Below are 13,480 nucleotides of genomic sequence, written 5' to 3' on the forward strand. Positions count from 1 at the left end.
TAGTTACTCATAAAAAAAAGGTATTCAGCCAAATTTTCGTAAGCACAATAGTACTCCCTCCGTCCGAAATTACTTGTCGCAAAATTGGATAGAAATGGATGTATCTAGAATTAAAATAAGTCTAGATACATCCATTCATGCGACAAGTAACTTGGGACGGAGGAAGTAATATTTAGAACATGTTTGGAGAGGAGACGACACAACTTTCATATATAGGACTTGCGGCGACCGACAGGTTTGACGGTGGTGGCGGGGAGATAGAGCTGCAATATGTGTAGATGGTTCGAAGCATGGCTACTCCTGCTTGAGGAACTCTATGTAGTTTCTTCTGGGTGCCATTATCATCAGATCTCGAGTGCCATGGAACTGCATGCAGTCTCGGTGTAAATTGAGCGCCTTCACTCTGTTATACATCACCAAAGAGAGTTAAGTGCTGCTGAAAATTCGGTTGCTGTTTCAGCAGCCGGAGCTGACACTGTCACTGAAACGCACACATTACTTGGCAGGTCATATGTGTTATACGAGAAGAAAGTATTACACCAAATTCGGTTCTGTTATACGAGAAGAAAGCATTACACCAAATTCCAGAGTTGGCTGCCAACCCGGATGAACAATAAACAAGTAGTATAACAAACTGTCTGGAAACGATTCAGAATTTCAGATACATACATGCATGATCAGGTTTCCATCCCAGATACATTCAGATTTTTAATTTTTTTTTCGAAAAGGAGATACATTCAGATGCGTGCATGATCAACCGTCCAACGCAACCTACGCATAATTACAGTTCATATGTAACTGAAACGATTCCTTGACCAGCACGGATGGAAATATCAACGATTTACTTCTCATAGATGACCTTCCAACAAAAAAAGGAAGAAAGAAAAACTGCTAGATACTGCACACAAATGAAAGAACGACAGTACGCCTAGCGTGATTGACCTCTGAAGCTCGATCAGACATTCAGACCGTCTTCACCACAGGCCGATTTGGATGTTCAGCAAGCTCGGTTCTCAGGAATGCCAATGCGGTTTCACTTATGCCACCTTCCTTCACAACTTCCTTGAGGCTTGACAGAGATGGTAGACCCAAAACAGAACTGTCGATGTATGTACCTAAACCAAACTTGAGCACCTCAAGCTTCGGGGCTGCTCCTTGTTCAAACTTGACGGACTTCAGCCTTCTGTAGAGTCCCATGCTCTGCTCCAGCACCACCAGGTTCCGGAACGTCCCCTGCTGGAAACTGAGGTAGACCTCTTCACCCTTGATTGACTTCTCCAACAGATGCAAGAAAGCCAGATTGGGTAGATTCCCAAGGACTTGTATGGCAGCATCGTGCTCTGTTATCCTGGAGCTCCGCAGCTTCAGCTTAACAAGATTCTTGAGCCCCTGGATCCATCCCGGCAGTTTCACCAGGTTGCCGTACAGCTTGAGGCTCTGAAGTGTCTCTGGAAACGAGAATTTTCCATCCAAGCACTCACATAAACCTGGCTTCCCCTCTGACCGGATTGACAATGACTCCAGGTGGCTCAAACCAACAATTGCTGAACATAACTCTTTGCCATTTCCCTTGTTGACGCCAGTCACTCCCAACTTGCGCAGCTGATCGAGTCCTTTTATGTCCAGTAGAACATCCTTCCCACGCCGCCCGATGTTCACAACACCCAGTGTGCGCAGGGCTTTAAGCTTCCTCATCCTTCTAGGCACTAGAACACCATACAAGTCCAGGCACATTGCAAAAGCAGGGAGTATAGAACAGCACATCATAGTGCATCTATCATGGATTTTCAAGTCATCACGATATTTAGATAATAAATAAGAAAACAGCAAGCACTGAGGCAAGAGGCATAGCCTGTTCCTCATTTTCTCTGGAATTGCTTTTAACAGTTCTTCCTCATATGAGACATCCTCATCATACGAGTTTCTACCAACACGAAGATATTGTAGCTTCCGAAGCTTGATGATGGTGTTTGGCAGCATAAATATGTGTGTATCTCTGATGTCTAGTGTCTCAAGTTTTCTCAGGTCACCCACCGAATCTGGAAGGTCAAAAATATTCTCGCATCCTTTAAGAGAAATGTATGTTAGGTGAAGAAGCCTCCCGATATGCTTAAGGTGATGATCAGAAAGACCTGTGGTGTCTTCGAGGTCCAGCACTCGCAGAAGACTCATCTTATCAGAAATGAAAAATGACTTCCACTCACCAAAAACTGTTACTGATCGTACACGAGACATGTCCACTATGCTCTCAAACTCAGTCTTATCTCCTTCCCAATTGCCGTTTATAGCAAGGTGCCGTGCTATGCCCTGGGTGTTTACGCTGCAGCATTGCTCTAGTGTAAAAACAAGATTTTCTTCCATTGACTTTGACATGCCGATTTCACGCATGAGGTCATGGACTTGGCATGAATTAAATCCTTTTGCACTGTGAATTGATTGTTGAGATGGTAGGATCATACTCCTCCTTATAAGCTCCATGAAGTAGCTAGCCCCTATTTCCTCCGCAGACCTGCCGTGCACCGCCCTTGAGTAACCCTCTGCACTCCACCGACGTGCCAAGCGTCCTCGTCCAATCCTGTAGTCTTCGGGAAAGATGGGCATATACAGGAAACAAGACTTGAGATGATAAGGTAAGCCATCATAGCTTCTCATAAGGATAGTTCTTATGGTCCCAAGCTCTGGATTCATCTCCAACTCGACACTGATATACTCATTCAATTTCCTCCATTCTACAACAGTTTTTGGTTGGTTTGCCAAAAAGCCCCCAATTGTGACTATTGCAAGAGGAAGTCCCTTGCATTTCTTTAGGATCAGGTTTGCCTGTTCAACTAACTCGGGATACTGCTCATTCAAATTCGTAGTCCTATCAAATACCTGAAATTGATACAAGTTAAGATCATAAGTATTTGCATCAATTTTAATCAGTTATATGCGTTATAACTTATAACCCGACCACATGACGTTAAAATCTACAAGATATATATGCATTTTTAAAATCCAAGCAAATGAAGCACATGACCATACACTGTTTGTACCTTTTCAATGAAGAGGTCACGTGCGCTGTTCTGTCCTAGACTTTTGAGCTCGTATATTTTCTCATATTCAGAATTCTTCGAACAATGCTTAGCAATATCCTTTATCCTTGTGGTGACTATGATTCGGCTGGATGTTTCAGTTGGAGAAAGATATGGTATTATGGCGTCCCATTCTGTGGTGGCTAATAGATCATCAAGGACAATCAAGTATTTCTTCACTTCTAATTGTTTGACCAAATCTTCCACATCCTTGCATTCCAACTGCTCAGCTAAGTTTTTTAGGAGCTCTTGAGGATTGAAAGGACGCATAATTGTGACACAAGCACGCTTCTCAAAATTGCCAATGAGTTCTTGGCTTTGGTAGACATCTCTGATTATTGTGGTTTTTCCAACACCGCCCATTCCCCATAGGCAGATCACCTCACATCGCCGGCTATCTTCATTTGCAATTAGCTTGAGAATATCTGATTTTTCATTCTCTCGCCCGATGAGCTGAGATTCCTTAAAAGCTACTAGCATCGTCTCTGTGCGATTGAGCATCTTCTTACTGGTAGAGTTGTCACTGCTGTTGGTGTCCACATTTGAGCTAGACCCCGCCTCCATTAAATCCATTCCAACTTGCGAACCCTAGACACAAGCAAGCGATGATTAGGTGGGAAAATACACAGGAGGTCTTGGATGCTCCACAACCCTATATGAATTTCAAATGTAAAAATGCCCAAAAATTAAAAAAATTCTGAAATTTGGGGATGTCAAACCTGGGTTCTCAATCTACTCCCGTGTGAAATTTCATGAAAAATATACCAGGAGATATATCCATGGCTAAGTAAATATTGTCCGAACAAAAATCCATCCATTTTTGTCTTTATTGCACGACTACGTTTCCTGGTTTTTTTTTCACAAAATTTCACATGGGAGTAGATCGGGAACCCAGGTTTGATATCCCAAAATCCCAGATTTTTTTTCAAATTTCTCGGTATTTATTTGTATTTAATGTTCGTATAGGGGTGTGGAGCACCCGGATGCTACAAATCCGCTTCCTGATTAGCTGCTGCTTTCTTTCATTTCCTAGGATGATAGCTGGTCGCGTGTTCAACCTTGAAAGTGGTCTATACTTTTTTTTCCCATTCTTTAGCTTTAAGCAAACATTTTACAACTATAAAATCTTCTCTAAAGTGCAGCTCAGACCGTAATTCAAGGGATCGTATTGGTCTGAAAGTCTTAATTCAGTATATATAAATAGAAGTTTTGCTACTGCTCAGTCCATGTCCACCTTAGCCGCAGGATTAGCCTGATCCTTGTTCAAGATTTCTGCGTGGATATTTTTGGTTACATCTCGCTATAAATTATCATTTTTTATTTTGTCCTAGTTGCACAGTTTTTTTTGATAATTTTTTAACACAATTCCCTTTTTTTTCTTATTTCATCATTCTGTATTTTTATTCTATTTGTATAGGCAACAGACTAGTATCCCATGGCTAATCCCTCGACGGAGATTTTATAACATGCTGGTTGACTATGATGACGACATGCCCTAAAAAATAGATACAAATTGTGAGAGAAAATTGTTTGAGGTGGGAGAAATTTTCAAAGCTAGATTTTTTATCGGCATGTTGTTGCATCAAACAGATGTTGGTTTCGAATGGGGGTTCATGGTTGACTATGGTCCTGCTGATACAGGTTGCCAAGACATGCCACGTTTCTTTGGTTAAAATTGCACATTTCAATTGTTATCCAAGAAGATAAAATTCCTAGATATTTCTATTGAGAGAGTTAACGATCCAATTTGAATTGAATCATGTGGGATGGTTATTATTCCATAACTTTCCTAACAAAAACTCTGCGCAAATCAGCCAAGAAGATTAACCAAAAAACAATTAAAGGAGCAATAGTTAGATTATTTAAGAATCTTCATATTACCTTCTTGTAGAAAACATGAAGAGTATGGTCAGCAAACAATTGCTTATGCTCTGGTGCTCCATTCTCTGCCCCTATGCATAAGCTTGCAACTCCAATTTGCTGTGTGGAAACCAAGAGCAGACTTCCTTCTTATTGTCTGGGAAGCATGTTTTAATCTGATCCCACTCTCCAATGCTGTGTACATCATTCAGCACAATCAAGTAACTCCTTTCATTCAGATATTTCTTGACCTCATGAGCAAAATCACCTTCATCAATCGTCCCCATGATCTTCAGAACTTGGGCTCCAAGAGCTGCTTTTTCTTCTATCCCCACCTCTTGAAGAAAATTAACGTAGAACTGCTCAAGCACGCCTTTCAAGAACTCAGTTGAATTGAAGGGTCGCATCAACCCAGCAACCCAGGCTCGGCATTTGAACTTCTTATGTACCTCTGGATCTTCATAAGCCCTTCTGATGATGGATGTCTCTCGGAGATCACCAATACATTTCCCCCACACGGAGATCACCCTAAGGTCAATCTCCATCTTGTACATCAAGCGAATGAGATCAAATTTTGCTCTGTCCCGCTGCCGCCTTGCTTCGTCGATGCCAGACATAGCTGTACTAGCAACTGCAAACTGTCCATCGGTGGTTGGAGGCCGGGAGCCAGGGCCCTTGATGAGGTTGTAGCGCATGTTCCTCTGGCTAACATCCTCAACAGTGGCTCTGAGCTCCTTCATCTGCTTTGCCACACGGCGCCGATCGAGAAGTGTGCGATGAATGCGCCACCAAGATTGCTTCTCCAGGCGCACAGCAAACTCCTGGAGGGAGTCCTCGACGTCGTAAGCGACATCGCGGACTTGCTTCACCCATACCTTAACCACCATGTTGCTGTCTCCCTCGTCATGGGCAGACATCAGGAAAGCTTGCATCATCTCCAGCTCATTGGTGATGAAGAGTTGATCACGGCAGACTCCAAGCTGCAGAGCCACCTCCTCCGCCAGCGCTGATTTGGCGTAGCTAAGAGCTCCATTGAGCACAGACTTGCCAAGGCTCAGCGCAGTGGCCTCCATTAGCTGGTGGTTGGTTCGTGTGGATAGAGGCAGTTGTGGCAAGCTTGGGCGATGTAGATGCAGATGCAAAAGCTGGTGGACTAAACGGAGGAGCTTGCTTGGCTACAAGAGCATGTCCGCAAGGTGATTTTGCCTCAATACAAGGAAGGGGACCAAGACTCAACAAGGCTGCGCTCCTAATAATTAAGTTCAGTTTAGCAGAGATTGGTCAAGCTACTCTGCTTGCTGCTGGATGCTGGGCATCTTCCATTAGGATGAGCACAAAACATGGAGTAGATGGGATCGTGATGCCTCAACAGCAATGCAAAATATAACTATTGGGAAGATGGATGCTCAAGCAGGGCAAAACTATGTAGTTTGGACGGCAGACGAGATAGTTTATAGAAAAATAGAGACAAATTTCCATAGTGAGAGGGACGCCTCAACTAAACAGGGAAGAGCCATGGAGGCATTTCCTCACATCAGCACGTCACAACTTTGTTTGTAAGTCATAAATGTTAACGTGTATCTTCTCGGTACAACATCGTTTTCCTTGGAGGTTAAACTATTGTTACTCAACCATCAATCAAAAAAAATGAAGGCGGGTCTGCAAGTTGGTACCTCCAACTCAAACCATGTTAATGTAATCAAATCATGCATGAGCTTTCGTGCATAACGTCATTTTCCAACTTGGCCAATATATACTGTAGGTGAAGTTATAAGGATCTATCCAGATTCATGCATGAATTCAGGAAAAAAAAGAAAAAAAAAGAAAAAAAAAAGAGATAAGGATTGATGGATGCATGCATGTGATCCAGATTAGCACGGATCGGTAGGTAAGGCAGAGGCAGCAGTTTCTGCGTGCAATGGTAGGTAAGTTGCCAGGCAGATACTATCAAAAAAAGTTGCCAGGCAGATAGCTTACTGTTAACTCGGCCAGGCAGACAGCTTCATGTAGTAAAGCAAGACAGAGATCAAGAGAAGAAAGGAGTGGAGTGGTCACAACTCACGGTTGAATTACTGCCAACACTCAGCACTAAGTTGCTCCGTTCACTACCAGAAAAACTGGGGTTGCCGACGGCCAAATCTATGCTGACGGCACCCGTCGGCATCTATGGACCTATGCCGACGGTCAAGGAAAGGCCGTAGGCGTAGAAAAGCCGTCGGCATACATTCATCTATGCCGACGGGGCCGTCGGCATAGACAAGGCCGCCGGGACCGCCCGAGGTACGCCTACGGGGCCCGTCGGCATAGGACAGGCCGTCGGCATAGCCAGGGCCCACCTGCCTGGTCAGCGCTGTCCATTTGACGGCGTTGATCCTACGCCGACGGGTGGTAACGGCGGCCGTCGGCATATCTGTGGCAGAGGTATGCCTACGGCAAAGCCGTCGGCATAGGCCCCTCTGCCACGTCAGCGATCCGTGTGCCACGCCACGTCATCGATCCATGGGACAACCTCCGTGTGTGCACAGATATGCCGACGGCTTGCCGTCGGCATACGTTTATTTTAATTAATTTTTTTATTTTTACTCTGTTTTGTTATTTTTACTTTATTTTAGTTTTTGTTTTTGTATAAGATAATTATGCCTTATCTAAAAAAACATACCCGATGGTATATCGATTGCCCCCCGTTACGAACGTCGCTATCGCCGTGTCACGGAAGGGGGAAACGGCCGACACGGAAGGAATTCTGGTTGGTGGGGGGATTCGGGGTGTAGCTATGTCACCGAAACATCACACGGGTCCCGATGCATATGTGAAAGTGTTCATGCATGCGTAGACGCCCGTCTTGGGGCTCCGGGGTGTGCCCCCCCTCACGGACGGCGCCGCCGCCGGCACCTAGAGGGGGGAAACGGACGCCTGGGGTCTACACGGAGGGGATTTTGCTGTGGGTCTGGCCCGGATGTTGCTCCAGAGTGTTCCTATGGGCTGACCTAACACAACCGGGTGGGGAGGTCCACTGGTCAAAGCCCGTCCGTGCAAAGTCAAAGGGCTAGATCGCGTGGTCAAACGCTACAGCGTTAGGCGGGACGGGGGCACTAGGGGGTAGCAATGCCACCGGAGCGTCGCACCGGGCCCTCATACATGCGGGGTGGTGTGTTGGCATGTCCGAAGAGGCGGCACGCGTGTCCGGGGTGTGCCCCCCTCACGGACGGCGCCGCCGCCGGCACCTGGAGGGGGGAAACGGACGCGTGGGGTCTACACGGAGGGGATTTTGCTGTGGGTCTGGCCCGGATGTTGCTCCAGAGTGTTCCTATGGGCTGACCTAACACAACCGGGTGGGGAGGTCCACTGGTCAAAGCTCGTCCGTGCAAAGTCAAAGGGCTAGATCACGTGGTCAAACGCTACAGGGTTAGGCGGGAGGGGGCACTGGGGGTAGCAATGCCACCGGAGCATCGCACCGGGCCCTCATACATGCGGGGTGGTGTGGTGGCATGTCCGAAGAGGTGGCACGCGTGTCCGGGGTGTGCCCCCCTCACGGACGGCGCCGCCGCCGGCACCTGGAGGGGGGAAACGGACGCGTGGGGTCTACACGGAGGGGATTTTCCTTTGGGTCTGGCCCGGATGTTGCTCCAGAGTGTTCCTATGGGCTGACCTAACACAACCTGGTGGGGAGGTCCACTGGTCAAAGCCCGTCCGTGCAAAGTCAAAGAGCTAGATCACGTGGTCAAACGCTACAGGGTTAGGCGGGACGGGGGCACTGGGGATTAGCAATGCCACAGGAGCGTCGCACCGGGCCCTCATACATGCGGGGTGGTGTGGTGGCATGTTCGAAGAGGCGGCACGCGTGTCCGGGGTGTGCCCCCCCTCACGGACGGCGCCGCCGCCGGCACCTGGAGTGGGAAACGGACGCGTGGGGTCTACACGGAGGGGATTTTGCTGTGGGTCTGGCCCGGATGTTGCTCCAGAGTGTTCCTATGGGCTGACCTAACACAACCGGGTGGGGAGGTCCACTGGTCAAAGCCCGTCCGTGCAAAGTCAAAGGGCTAGATCGCGTGGTGAAACGCTGCAGGGTTAGGCGGGAGGGGGGCACTGGGGGCAGCAATGCCACCGGAGCGTTGCACCGGGCCCTCATACATGCGGGGTGGTGTGGTGGCATGTCCGAAGAGGCGGCACGCGTGTCCGGGGTGTGCCCCCCCTCACGGACGGCGCCGCTGCCGGCACCTGGAGGGGGGAAACGGACGCGTGGGGTCTACACGGAGGGGATTTTGCTGTGGGTCTGGCCCGGATGTTGCTCCAGAGTGTTCCTATGGGCTGACCTAACACAACCGGGTGGGGAGGTCCACTGGTCAAAGCCCGTCCGTGCAAATTCAAAGGGCTAGATCGCGTGGTCAAACGCTACAGGGTTAGGCGGGACGGGGGCACTAGGGGGTAGCAATGCCACCGGAGCGTCGCACCGGGCCCTCATACATGCGGGGTGGTGTGGTGGCATGTCCGAAGAGGCGGCACGCGTGTCCGGGGTGTGCCCCCCTCACGGACGGCGCCGCCGCCGGGACCTGGAGGGGGGAAACGGATGCGTGGGGTCGATTTTGCTGTGGGTCTGGCCCGGATGTTGCTCCAGAGTGTTCCTATGGGCTGACCTAACACAACCGGGTGGGGAGGTACACTGGTCAAAGTCCGGCCATGCAAAGTCAAAGGGCTAGATCGCGTGGTCAAACGCTACAGGGTTAGGCGGGACGGGGGCACTAGGGGGTAGCAATGCCACCGGAGCGTCGCACCGGGCCCTCATACATGCGGGGTGGTGTGGTGGCATGTGCGAAGAGGCGGCACGCGTGTCCGGGGTGTGCCCCCCTCACGGACGGCGCCGCCGCCAGCACCTGGAGGGGGGAAACGGACGCGTGGGGTCTACACGGAGGGGATTTTGCTGTGGGTCTAGCCCGGATGTTGCTCCAGAGTGTTCCTATGGGCTGACCTAACACAACCGGGTGGGGAGGTCCACTGGTCAAAGCCCGTCCGTGCAAAGTCAAAGGGCTAGATCGCATGGTTAAACGCTGCAGGGTTAGGTGGGAGGGGGGCACTGGGGGCAGCAATGCCACCGGAGCATCACACCGGGCCCTCATACATGCGGGGTTGTGTGGTGGCATGTGCGAAGAGGCGGTACGCGTGTCCGGGTTGTGCCCCCCCTCACGGACGGCGCCGCCGCCGGCACCTGGACGGGGGAAACGGACGCGTGGGGTCTACACGGAGGGGATTTTGCTATGGGTCTGGCCCGAATGTTGCTCCAGAGTGTTCCTATGGGTTGACCTAACACAACCGGGTGGGGAGGTCCACTGGTCAAAGCCCGTCCGTGCAAAGTCAAAGGGCTAGATCGCGTGGTCAAACGCTACAGGGTTAGGCGGGACGGGGGCACTGGGGGGTAGCAATGCCACCGGAGCGTCGCATCGGGCCCTTATACTTGCGGGGTGGTGTGGTGGCATGTCCGAAGAGGCGGCACGCGTGTCCGGGGTGTGCCCCCCTCACGGACGGCGCCGCCGCCGGCACCTGGAGGGGGGAAACGGACGCGTGGGGTCTACACGGAGGGGATTTTGCTGTGGGTCTGGCCCGGATGTTGCTCCAGAGTGTTCCTATGGGCTGACCTAACACAACCGGGTGGGGAGGTCCACTGGTCAAAGCTCGTCCGTGCAAAGTCAAAGGGCTAGATCACGTGGTCAAACGCTACAGGGTTAGGCGGGAGGGGGGCACTGGGGGTAGCAATGCCACCGGAGCATCGCACCGGGCCCTCATACATGCGGGGTGGTGTGGTGGCATGTCCGAAGAGGTGGCACGCGTGTCCGGGGTGTGCCCCCTCTCATCGACGGCGCCGCCGCCGGCACCTGGAGGGGGGAAACGGACGCGTGGTGTCTACACGGAGGGGATTTTGCTGTGGGTCTGGCCCGGATGTTGCTCCAGAGTGTTTCTATGGGCTGACCTAACACAACTGGGTGGGAAGGACCACTGGTCAAAGCCCGTCCGTGCAAAGTCAAAGGGCTAGATCGCGTGGTCAAACGCTACAGGGTTAGGCGGGAGGGGGGCACTGGGGGGTAGCAATGCCACCGGAGCGTTGCACCGGGCCCTCATACATGCGGGATGGTGTGGTGGCATGTCCGAAGAGGCGGGACGCGTGTCCGGGGCGTGCCCCCCCTCACGTACGGCGATGACACCGTAGTAGACGTTCTGCGGTTCTGGCCTCTACTACCGTGTCATCGCCGTACATGAGGGGGGGCCACGCCCTGGAGACGCGTCCCGCCTCTTCGGACATGCCAACACACCACCCCGCATGTATGAGGGCCCGTTGCGATGCTCCAGTGGCATTCGTACCCCCGAGTGCCCCCGTCCCGCCTAACCCTGTAGCGTTTGACCACGCGATCTAGCCCTTTGACTTTGCATGGACGGGCTTTGACCAGTGGACCTCCCCACCCGGTTGTGTTACGTCAACCCATAGGAACATTCTGGAGCAACATCCGGGCCCGACCCACGGCAAGATCCCCTCCGTGTAGACCCGACGCGTCCGTTTCCCCCCTCTAGGTGCCGGCGGCGGCGCCGTCCGTGAGGGCGGGCACACCCCGGACACGTGTGCCGCCTCTTCGGACATGCCACTACACCACCCCGCATGTATGAGGGCCCGGTGCGACGCTCCGGTGGCATTACTACTCCCCCAGGGCCCCCGTCCTGCCGTGTAGACCTCACGGGCGTGGCTGCCGCCGTGTCCCGGACGGGGGAAACGGCCACGTCGGGCCGACACGGAGGGTATCTTTGGGTGGGTTGGGCCGGAATGGTGTTGGGGTGTGCAGCTATGGTCTGGGCTACGACAACCATGTGAAAAGGTCCCCCGGCCAGACCCAGTCCGGCGGAAGTCAAAGAGCTAGATCGGGCGGTCGTTTATGTTAGGGTTAGATGGGACGGGGTACCGGAGGGGGGTAGCGGTGCCGCCATGTGTTACGGTGGGCCCTCCTATGCTTGTCTTTGGGCGAGGTGGGACTATTTTTTACAGTGTGCTGAGAGTCACACATATGTCATAATAAAAAAATAAAAAAATACAAAGTATCAGCATAGCGGCGCACATGTCCACGGATCGATGACGTGGCAAAGGGCCAGGCCTATGCCGACGGCCAGGCCATCGGCATAGGGCCGACCTTATCTCCTTGTGGTTCGCCCCCACCACCCATTTGCCATCTCCCCCTTCCTCCCCGACCCACACCCGCGCCGCCGCCCACCACCTCCGCCGCCCGCCCTGAGCACGCCACCGCCGGCCCCGAGCCTGCCGCCGCCCGCGCCTCCCCGCCCCGAGGCCGCGCCGCGCCGCCCCGAGCCCGCCGCCGCCCGCGCCGCGCCGCCCCGACTCCGCGCCGCCCCTCCCAGACCCCGTGCCGGTCGCCCGCACCGACCCCACGCTGCCCCGCCCCGACTCCGTCCGCCCCGATCCCGCGCCTCCCCGCCCCAACTCCGGCCGCCCCGCCCCGACCCCACGCCTCCCCGTTCCCACTCTGGCCGCCCCGCCCCGACCCCGCGGCTCCCCGCCCCGACCTCGCGCCGGCCGCCCCGCCCCGACCCTGCGCCGGCTGCCCCGCCCCTACCCCGCGCCTCCCCGCCCCAACTCCGGCCGGCCCTCTCGAAGGTGATTTTTTTTGAAGTTTTTAGTGTTTTTAGTAATTTTGTAGCTAGTTAGATATAGATAGTTAGATAGGTATTTAGGTAGGTATTTAGATAGTTAGATAGTTAGATAGGTAGTGAGATAGGTAGTAAAAAAATTTGGTTAGATGAGATGCTATATGTTGCATACCTTGAAAAAAAATTTGGTCACGATGATGAATATGTGATGGCGATGATGAATATGTGATGGCGATGATGAATATGTGATGACGATGATGAATATAGGTAGTAAAAAAATTTGGTTAGACGAATAGGTGATAATGATGATGATGAATATGTGATGACGATGATGAATATATTGTTAATGTTGTTAGTTTTTTTGCCTACATGATGCAAAAATAAATGAATGCATGTTTAAATGTTTTAAATATGCTCTATGAGTTGTGATGTTCTAATTTTTTGTCGCGATGGAATTTGCAGGCTTTGTGGTTTCGCATTTCATTGGAGTGACCGTTGTCCGACGCGTTGGTCCCCCTAAGGATCCCTCTGCTGTTCGACTACTTCCTCTACAGCCGAGGGTGAGCTACAAGTTTAGGAATATGCCTTTTTATGCATTTTTATTAATGTGTTTATTATCATGCCTTTTACTTATGTATGACTAACATCTGTTTGGTGGTGCAGGAGGAGAAACTGAAGCGGCCGCTCTCACACATGCAGGCGTGGGAGATCGCCCATACGCGGAAGGACCCCAAGCCTGGCGAGCCCAAGTACTACGACAAGAAGACCGCGTGGAGGAAGGAGGCCTACTCCGCAGCGTATCTGAAGTTACATCCTGACACACCTGACCCCATTGCGGCGGATCTGGACGACAGGGCGGTGGTGAGCATGGGGCCCAAGGAGCACGGTCGGGAGGCGGTTCTCGA

General features: G+C 51.7%; 1 pseudogene; it reads right to left on the reverse strand.

Moving 5' to 3' along the window:
* Positions 1–852: 852 nt before the first annotated feature.
* On the reverse strand, positions 853–6,289 carry LOC123084449 (disease resistance protein Pik-2-like; annotated as a pseudogene).
* Between the last annotated feature and the right edge of the window lie 7,191 nt (positions 6,290–13,480).

The sequence above is a fragment of the Triticum aestivum genome, chromosome 1B, assembly GCF_018294505.1.
Source record: "Triticum aestivum cultivar Chinese Spring chromosome 1B, IWGSC CS RefSeq v2.1, whole genome shotgun sequence".
Classification (NCBI taxonomy): Eukaryota; Viridiplantae; Streptophyta; class Magnoliopsida; order Poales; family Poaceae; genus Triticum; species Triticum aestivum.